This window comes from Protopterus annectens, chromosome 2.part0 (assembly GCF_019279795.1).
Source record: "Protopterus annectens isolate FY-2018-M chromosome 2.part0, PAN1.0, whole genome shotgun sequence".
Lineage (NCBI taxonomy): Eukaryota > Metazoa > Chordata > Ceratodontiformes > Protopteridae > Protopterus > Protopterus annectens.
In genome coordinates this window covers 645535131-645544818 of record NC_056728.1, presented here as the reverse complement: position 1 = coordinate 645544818, position 9688 = coordinate 645535131, and the positions used below count along the sequence as shown (strand labels likewise).

Genomic DNA, 9688 nt, shown 5'->3' with positions numbered 1-9688 from the left:
TAGATATAATGTCTGTGTGTGTGTATAGATATAGATATAATGTCTGTGTGTGTGGATATGTGTGGTGGAAGATGCAATCAGGTCAATTTATAGCTTTTAGACTGTCAAATGGTGACCAGAGAAAGTGTAGATAGGCAGCATAGGTAGGTGGTTTGTAGGATGATGTTGGTGATCAAGAAGAGGAGGAGGAGTGTGAGGGCAGCACCAAGGATCAAATGGTGGAAATTGACCAGGGTAATTGTGAGGTGGAGTTCGGGGATGAGTTAAGACAGGCACTGGATGGCCGTGAAGAGTTACCAAATAGCTGGGTAACTACAGCAGAGCTTGTAAGGGAGACTGCTATAAAGGTTCTTGGTATCACATTGGGACAGAGGAAGGACGACAAGGAGACATGGTGGTGGAATGAGGAAGTACAGAAGAGTATACAGGCAAAGAGGTTGGCAAAGAAGAAGTGGGATTGTCGGAGATGAAAGTAGACAAGAGTACAAGGAGATGAGGTGCATGGCAAAGAGAGAGGTGGATAAGGCATATGAAGAGTTGTATGAAAGGTTGGAGACACAGGAGGGAGAAAAGGATCTGTACCAATTGGCTAGGCAGAGGGACAGAGCTAGGAAAGATGTGCAGCAGGTAAAGGTGATGAATCATAATGAGGGACACATACAAGTCAAGGGAGTGTGTTGAGGAGATGGAAAGTGTACTTTGAGGGGTTGATGAATGAAAATAAATGAAAAGAATGAGAGGGAGAGAAGGTTGGATGATGTAGGGATAGTGAATCATGAAGTACAATGGATTACCAAGTAGGAAGTAAGGATAGCTATGAAGATAATGATGAATGGAAAGGCTGATGGCCCAGATGACCTACATGTGCAAGCATGGAGCTGTTTAGGTGAGATGGCAATGGCGTTTTTAACCAGATTGTGTAATGAAATCTTAGAAAGTGAGAGGATTCCTGAGGAATGGATAGTGTTTGGTACCTTTTTTTTTTTTTGTTTTTTTTTTTAAGAATAAGGGTAATGTGCAGAGATGTAGTAACTACAGAGGGATTAAATTGTTCCGTCACAGCCTGAAGTTATGGGAAAGAGTAGTGGAAGCTAGGTTAAGAAGAGAGGTGATAATTAGTGATCAGCAGTATGGTTTCATGCCAGGAAAGAGCACTACAGATAATGTTTGCTTTGAGAGTGTTGATGAAGTACAGAGAATGTCAGAAGGAGTTGCTTTGTGTTTTTGTAGACTTGGTGAGAGCAAATGACAGGATGCCTAGAGAGGAGGAGTGGTATTGTATGAGGAAGTCAGGAGTGTCAGAGAAGTATTTGAGTGGTACAGGATATGTACGAGGGTAGTGTGACAGTGGTGAGGTCTGCGGGGGAGTGACGGATGCGTTTAAGGTGGAGGTGGGGTTACTTCAAGGATCAGCTCTGAGCCCTTTCTTATTTGCAGTGGTGATGGACAGGTTGACAGGTGAGATCAGGCAGGAGTCCCCATGAACTATGATGTTTGCAGATGACATTGTGATCTGTAGTGAGGGTAGGGAACAGATGGAAGAGACCCTGCAGAGATGGAGATATGCTCCTAGAGAGAAGAGGAATGAAGGTCAGCAGGACTAAGACAGAATATGTGTGTGTGAGAGGGAGGACAGAAGAATGGTGAGGATGCAAGGAATAGAGGTGGCGAAGGTGGAGGAGTTTAAATACTTGGGGTCAATAGTTCAGAATAACAGTGAGTGTGGAAGACAGGTGAAGAAGAGTACAGGCAGGATGGAGTGGGTAGAGAAGAGTGTCAGGCGTGATGTGTGACTGACGAGTACGTGTAAGAGTGAAAGGGAAGGTCTACAAGAGGGTAGTGAGACCAGCTATGTTATATGGGTTGGAGATGGTGGCATTGACAAAAAGGCAGGAGTTTGAACTGGATGTGTCAGAATTAAAGATGTTAAGATTTGCATTGGGTGTGACGAGGGTGTACAGGATTAGGAATAAGTATATTAGAGGGTCAGCCCAGGTTGGAAGGTTTGGAGACTAAGCCAGAGAGGCAAGTTTACATTGGTTTGGACATGTGCAGAGGAGGGATGCTGAGTATATTGGGGGAAAAAGATGTTAAGGATGAAGCTACCGGGTTACAGGAAAAGAGGAAAGCCTAAGATAAGGTTTATGGATGTGGTGAGAGGACATGCAGGTGGTTGGTGTGATAAACAGGTGATCCGCTGTGGCGACTCCTAACTGGATCAGCCAAAAGATGATGATGGTGAGAGATGTATACGCACACACACATACATTATATATATATATACATACATTTTTATATATATATATGTTGTGTGTATGTTGTGTGTGTGTGTGTATGTTGTGTGTGTGTGTATGTTGTGTGTGTGTGTGTATGTTGTGTGTGTGTGTGTATGTTGTGTGTGTGTGTGTATGTTGTGTGTGTGTGTGTATGTTGTGTGTGTGTGTGTGTATGTTGTGTGTGTGTGTGTGTATGTGTGTGTGTGTGTGTGTGTGTGTTGTGTGTGTGTGTGTGTGTGTGTGTGTGTGTGTGTGTGTGTGTGTGTGTGTGTGTGTATGTTGTGTGTGTGTGTGTGTGTGTGTATGTTGTGTGTGTGTGTGTGTGTGTGTATGTTGTGTGTGTGTGTGTGTGTTGTGTGTGTGTGTGTGTGTGTGTGTGTGTGTGTATGTTGTGTGTGTGTATGTTGTGTGTGTGTATGTTGTGTGTGTGTGTGTGTGTGTGTGTGTGTGTGTGTGTGTGTGTGTGTGTGTGTGTGTGTGTGTGTGTGTGTGTGTGTGTGTGTGTGTGTATATAATATTTGTGTGTGTATATATATATATATATATATATATATATATATATATATATATATATATATATATATATATATGTGTGTGTGTATTTGTATATATCTATAGATGTGTGTATATATCTATAGATGTGTGTATATATCTATAGATGTGTGTATATATGTGTATAGATGTGTGTATATATCTATAGGTGTGTACATGTATATATCTATAGATGTGTATAAATCTGTGTATATATCTATGTAAATCTATAGATGTCTGTATATCTATAGATGTGTATATAGCTGTGTATATCTATATAGATGTGTATATAGCTGTGTATATCTATATAGATGTGTATATAGCTGTGTATATCTACATAGATGTGTATATAGCTGTGTATATCTATATAGATGTGTATATAGCTATGTATATCTATATAGATGTGCAGATAGTGTGTGTAATATTGCTTCCATTAGGGGGGCAATTGACATTTGTGGCAAGAACTGATGTAATGGCGTCTACTACATGCTTTATACCCCTGGCGTCACGGAAGATGAGACCGCAACAGACGCAGGACCTAAGAGCTTGATAATCTGGCTGGAGGGCTACTGCACGCAGATAACTGGAATGCCATGACTGCAACAGTTAATGCACTCTATCTACATTTATGGTAAGTATGCACAACTGTACTGTAGAGTTCATCATGAAACAGTTTGCCTAGTTTGAAGTTGGTTTTCTTTCTTGTTTTGAGGATATGTGGTTCAAAAGAGAGAGTTGGGCCTAATTTTGCTGTATTTACAATTTCAGTATTATCCTGATAAAAGATTCTGAAATCTTTGTCTGGTGGTTTTCTGGCAAGAAGTAATAGTTTTTATTTTGCGGGGTTTAACAATAATTGTGCGTTGTTTAGCAAGGTTTCTGTTGTGAATGCATTTTGAGTAACCGTAAGGAGGTTTGAGAAATTGTTGGCGGTAGATATGATTGTAGAATCATCCGCATATTGGATGAGACTACCTTGTTGAGAAGCTGTGAAGGTAGACCTAGAAGGTATTAAAGAGTAAGGGTCTTAAAACGGATCCTTGTGCGACTCCTATACCCAGATAACTAGACTGTTCATTGTGCCATCTGACTGTTCCCTATTGTTAGGTAGGAGGAAAACCAGGTGAGGGAGGTGGGGTTATTATCCTAGTTTTGACCATTGGTTTAGCAGTGTAGTATGGGATACAGTATCGAAGGCCTTTGATCTAATAAGATTACCGAAGTAGGGTGACCAGCATCTGTGACTTAACAGTATCCGTGAAAGAGAGAAGAGAAGGGCTGTGATAGTGCTATGATTGGGATGAAACCCAACATAGGAGCAAGAAGATTATTCTCAGTTAAGTATGTAAGAAACTGTTTGTGTATACATTTTTCCAATATTTTTGATAATGGAGAGAGTGTAGCGATAGGCAATAGTTGGTGATGTAGTGGGAATTTCCACCTTTTATGTGGTGGAGTAATAATAGATGTTTTTCCATATGTAGGGGACATAACATTCTGATACAGAACTAGTGCTAACTGGATATGCGATGGCTTTTGCTGCAAGTTGTAGATATTGTGGGGGTAGATTATCTTCAGAAAAGGGAGCATGGTTTTAGTTTGGTTAGGAGTTTAGTATTAGAGAGGTTGGTATTGGCTGAATAATAAAGGAAGGAGTTGTTCAAGTGTTGTTGGAAGTCTCTGAGATGGGGGTGCTATTATTTTCCTTAAGGGAGTGTGTTTGTTGGCGAGTCTGTGATTAGCTTTTGAATGGTAGTAATGAAGTGGGTGTTGAAATCATGAGCAGTTTGTTGTGGATTCTTTGTTGTGGGTTCTTGTCAGGAGAAGGCCAAGGGTTTTGTAGGGTGCTGAGATTAAGTAGAGTAGAGACAAATTTCCAGAACATTTAGGGTTATTGTGTAAGGTGGGTAGTTTAGAGGAAAAGTAGTTTTTTGTGAAGTGACCACATGAAAGGGATGCTGTCATTGTAGCAGGATCAGTAACCCCCTCCTGCATTTATATGAATGCATGTGTAGATAGTTGTTTCCATATGCAATACAGAGGATTGTGATGTGTATAATGTAGAGGATTATGGGCTATTCTCTGGTCAGAAACAGCTTGTGTCTTGAGTTTTGCTCTCAAGGTGAATTTCTTGGCATCTGGTCTCAAACACACAAAGGGTTATGATGGGAGATCCAATCTTAATTTGTAGTTCATAGCGCTTTGTTCCATACAATACTAGTTTCAAAGGGTGGGGAGTGACCAGTGTGTGTTTTGGCTTTCAAAGCCATAAAGCACTTGTAGAACATTCAGTGTAACATGTTGCCATGTGTTAGTCGGGGACAGATTAGTAGCACAAATTGGAATATTTTGATTCTGCCCATCGGTTTTGTTAGGAATGGGTCATGCACTTATAGAACCACTTAACTGGTGTCTCTTGTGGTATATGGGAGTAATCACCGCTGTCTGCGCACTAAATATGTATATAGCTGAATGTATGTATGTATTCAGATAAATTGCTTTTGTCTGACATCTTGGAAGTAATTCTGATGGTTTAGTCTGCGTCTAGTTATCCCACAATGCAGTGCTTGTCTATATTCACACAGGCCTTTTTTCCTAAAGGTCCTGCCACTGCATTGATTTTACATGCATACACTGCTGTCTTTCAGTCAGTTTTAAGTAACATTTCATGCCATTCAGTGACTGACTAAAACACAAACCGTGCAAATGCCGCATAACAGACTTTCAAAGCGCTTTTTACTGCTGCTTTATTTATTTATTTTTTTAGAATGGCTAAACTGTAGTCTTTTTTGTGAAGCCTGAATTGTATTACTTTGACTCGTCTCTTCCCCCCCCCCCCTTCACACCCAACTTCCCTAGCTGTAAAAGTGCTAAGGGTAATTTGAGAAGTTACCTGCTGTGATTGACAGCTCACAACAGGAGACTTGGCTCGTGTACGGTTTCCTTGTTCTAGCCTTTACTTTCTGTATGGGTAGGGGAAGGACCAGGGAGCTGTGACATCACAACATGGATAGACTTTTGGTAGTGGTGATGTCAATTTGGGGAGGGAAATGGCCAGACAACTACCTATGTTCAGTGGCTTTGATGACATCAGTGAATTGGAGACTGCAGCAGGGCAAGACAAATGTTTTTTTGAAAGTGAAACCACCTCAGTACATTAAGTTGTATAATGCAGGAATTAGATGCTGCCCGAGGAAATTTTGAAAGTTTTCAACAACACTAAACTTTTTAGTCTGAGGAAAAGGGTGTTGTAAAAGGGGAGAAGCTACTGACGTGCCTTGTACATAGCAGTGTAGAGATGACTTTGTGGGTGAGAAAATTGAAAAAAAATGTGTATAGAGCATAGTTTTTAATTTCTATTGAGGGCTGCAACAGCAGATAAACAGTATCCTTTTAAACTTTGTAAGCTCTCTAGCAGTTTGTTTCTGTAGCTGGTCAACAAAATCGAGTTAAAAGATTGAGACTGTTTTACATGGTGCTTGCTAAAACTTTTTAAAGAACCTATGATCTGCTTAGTTGGGGGTGCTTTAAGTAATGCTGTGTACTACTTTCTGACCTGTGTGGATGGTTCATAATTCCATAAAGACTTATGCATCATAGTTAGAGCAAACTTTTAAACATTTTTTCTAAGCCTGTTTTAGAAAAGCTAGCTGTTTACTTCCTGTTTTATAGGGGAGATGTTTAAAATGTTCAGCTGTGATGAACAAAGCAGAGATGATCTTGAGAGATGAATCTTTCTCTAAGAAGTTCTGAGCTGAATAACAGGGTGTTAATATCAGAAATGTTTGAGTAAGGTTAAAGGACATACTTTTACAGTTGATGGGTTTTCTGCAGGTGCCATTAAATTTTATTTAGTGGTAGATGTGAAGTTGTACCAACATTCCACATGAACATGGTCTTCAAGCTCTGAGATTTTGGTTCGTTATCAGCTGTTGAATTCAATATTTTATTTACATGAGTGGCAGGCAGAATTAGTCACTTTAATTTGTTCATAGAATAGCTTTAGGCCGCAGCTATGGGAGCATCTTTTTTCCGGTCGTATGCTGAATTTTTTTTTTTTTTTTTGTGTATTTTGACCATATCTATATATGATGCCATCAGTGATAAATATTTAGAATAGATTGACATGTGGAGATGCCACCTGGATGATTGCAGAATTATCTAGTTAGGTTTGATACAGAAATTGTTTTTGCACAGTATTAATTATTCATTTTGGTACGTAGTCTGAAAACTTTGTCATAATGCATTACTAATGGCATCTAGCTGTCATCGTAAACATATGATGGCATTAAACGCAGAGGTTGTAGTCCAACCTGCTTAAGTCTGAAGTGGTCCAGATGGCTAGAACTGGTTAGAATGCAAAGGGAAGCCATTTGTTTTCAGTAGACAAAATGCCTCATGTTTTTGTTACCATCTATGGCACCAGTGATGCGTATGACTTAGATTGGTTGTATAGTCTCATTACAATCTTTTATTGTACAAGTATGGTCTTGATCCCATATAGTTTTATGTATGTATGTATGTATTTATTTTTTATTTATTAATTTATTCAATTTGTTTACCAGGGAGGTCCACTGGACTAGGGGGCCCATTTTCAGTGGTGGCCCAGGGAGAAAAGCTCCACAGAACAAAGTTTATTTAGATGCACATTTTTCAAAGATAGTAAAAAATACATACAGTATGGTTCATTCTCCAAGAAATAAACAATCAATACAATTACAATTTATTTCGAGATAAATGAAAATACAGTATAATAGCTAGAAGTAATATTTAGTTAGGAGTACAAATTAGTAATTGAGAGTGAGGTTAGGAAGGAGGTTAGGAAGTTGAGAGGTTAGCCAGGAGTGAAGGGGGAGGCGAGTTTGAGAGGTAAGGTTGGAAGAGTGCAGTTGCATTTCCTGTTTAGGTAGAGGTAGGAATGAAGTTGAGATTTGAAGTTATTGTGGTTGTAGCAGCTCCTTAGAAAGGAGGACAGAGCATTCCATTTTTTTGCTAGGGTAAAGGATAAGAGAAGCTGGCCAGCTGGGCGCTTGAGTTTATGAATGGTGATCAGGTTTTGGTGAGAAGATCTAAGAGGTCTGAGGGGGGAATATGGTTGCAGTATGTTGGATAGTGTGGGGCAGTTTGAGGGTTGGAATAATTTGTGGACTGTGGTTAATTGGTGAAAGTCTAGTAGGTTGGGTAGGTCAAGCCAGTTTAAGGAGTGAAGGGAATTGCAGTGGTGAGAAGAGGATTTGGCACTGGTGGCAAATATGGAAATTTTGTCGTAGCATTCCAGTTTGGAGGTAAGTGTGGAAGATAAGTTAGTGAGCACAGGAGGGCCATACATGAGAGAGGGAAGGAGATAGGTAGAGGCGAGAGTTGGTCTGGAGGAAGGAGAAAGGAAGTGGTTGTTTCTGTAAAGTAGGCCACGTTTTATGTGGTTTATTTTTATGTTTAGCTGGATATGGGAGTTAAATTTTAGCTGAGTGTCAATAGTGACACCGAGAATTTTGGCAGAGGGTACGATCGCTATTGGGGAGTTAAGGCTGGTAATAATATATAGAGAGTTTACATCAAGAGGGGGTGATTTAGAGGGGGAGAATAGAAGGATCTTGGTTTTATTGGCATTGAGAGAGGTGATTTAGGAGCATCCAGTTTTCAGTGGTAGAGAAGGTTTGAGTCTGAGATTGGAGCTCTGCTAGGTTAGTGGTGCAGCAAATCAAAGTGGAATCGCCGGCATATTGTACAATTTTGGAGTTAGGAATGACTTTATGGAAGTCGTTAAAGATATTGAATAGCAAAGGGCCTAGTATGGAACCTTGGGGTACTCCAGTGGGAGTAGGAAGGAAAGAGGATGTGGCTTGGCCCCATTTCACTGCTTGGGATCTGTTTGAAAGATAACTGGAAAACCAAGAAAGGTTTTTTTTTTGGGAAAGGTTAAGATTAGAGAGATGATTTAGAAGGTGGGTATGGGAGATGGTATCAAAAGCTTTGGATAGGTCCAGCAGGACAGAAAATACCAAATTAACGGAGTCGCGGGCTGAATTGACAGAATGTAAGAAAGAGATAAGGGTGGAGTTAGTACTGTGTGCTGGGTGGAAGCCGTGTTGGGTAGTGGAGAGTAGCTGGTATTTGGTAAGGAATGGTAAGAGCTGTAGGTGGATACATTTTTCAAGAATTATGGAGATAGGGGAGAGGATGGCTATGGGGCAGAAGTTGGAGACATTGTTATTTTTGCCACCCTTGTGGAGTGGAATAATATATGCGGTTCGCCATAGTTTGGGAATGTAAGATTCAAGTAGAGATCTATTGATCAGGATGCTGAAGGCAGCGCAATAGCATCTGAAGCTATTTTTAAGGAGGAGGATGGAATGCTGTCAGGGGCATTGGAGCAAGGCTTTAGTTTGTAAAGGAGTTTCTTTATTAGATTGGTGGAGACTGGTTTAAGTTCAAAATTAGGGTGGGAAGGGGAAGGGAGGGTGGTTATTGGCATAGGTCTTAGTAAGCTCAGCTATGGAAGAGGTGAAGAAGGTATTGAATAGTGCGGCAATTTCTGAGTCAGATTTGCTGGTGTCGGGACAGGGGTTGTTCTTTGTTCCAGGCCTGAGGAGGGAAGAGTTCCAGAATTGTTTGGGATTTTTAGCATGATTTTCTTGTAGTTTGACGTAGTAAGACTTTTTGTCTCTAATTACTTGTTTTTTGGCTAGGCTTCTCAACTGTTTATATTTTAGTAATGTTTCAGGTTGTTTATTGCGGAGGTAGATTTTCCAAGTTTTATCCCTTTGTAGCATAATGTTTTTTGTGTCTTTGGTGAGCCATTGAGAGGTTTTAGTTTTAACTCTCTTATTTCTTATTGGAGCTAGGGAGTTGAGGACTGTTAAGAATGTTGAATTAAAGTA

At 40.2% G+C, this 9688-nt stretch overlaps 1 protein-coding gene and 1 non-coding gene across 2 annotated transcripts in view; one reads left to right on the top strand and one right to left on the bottom strand.

The window, feature by feature from the left end:
• Positions 1-9688, bottom strand: part of LOC122792769 (WD40 repeat-containing protein SMU1-like) — a 181644-nt gene that overhangs the window by 28543 nt on the left and 143413 nt on the right. The gene's annotated exons all lie outside the window — the stretch shown is intronic.
• LOC122793841 lies at positions 6501-6564 on the top strand. The gene has a single exon (XR_006363565.1). It is a non-coding gene; the product is annotated as a small nucleolar RNA SNORD61 (small nucleolar RNA).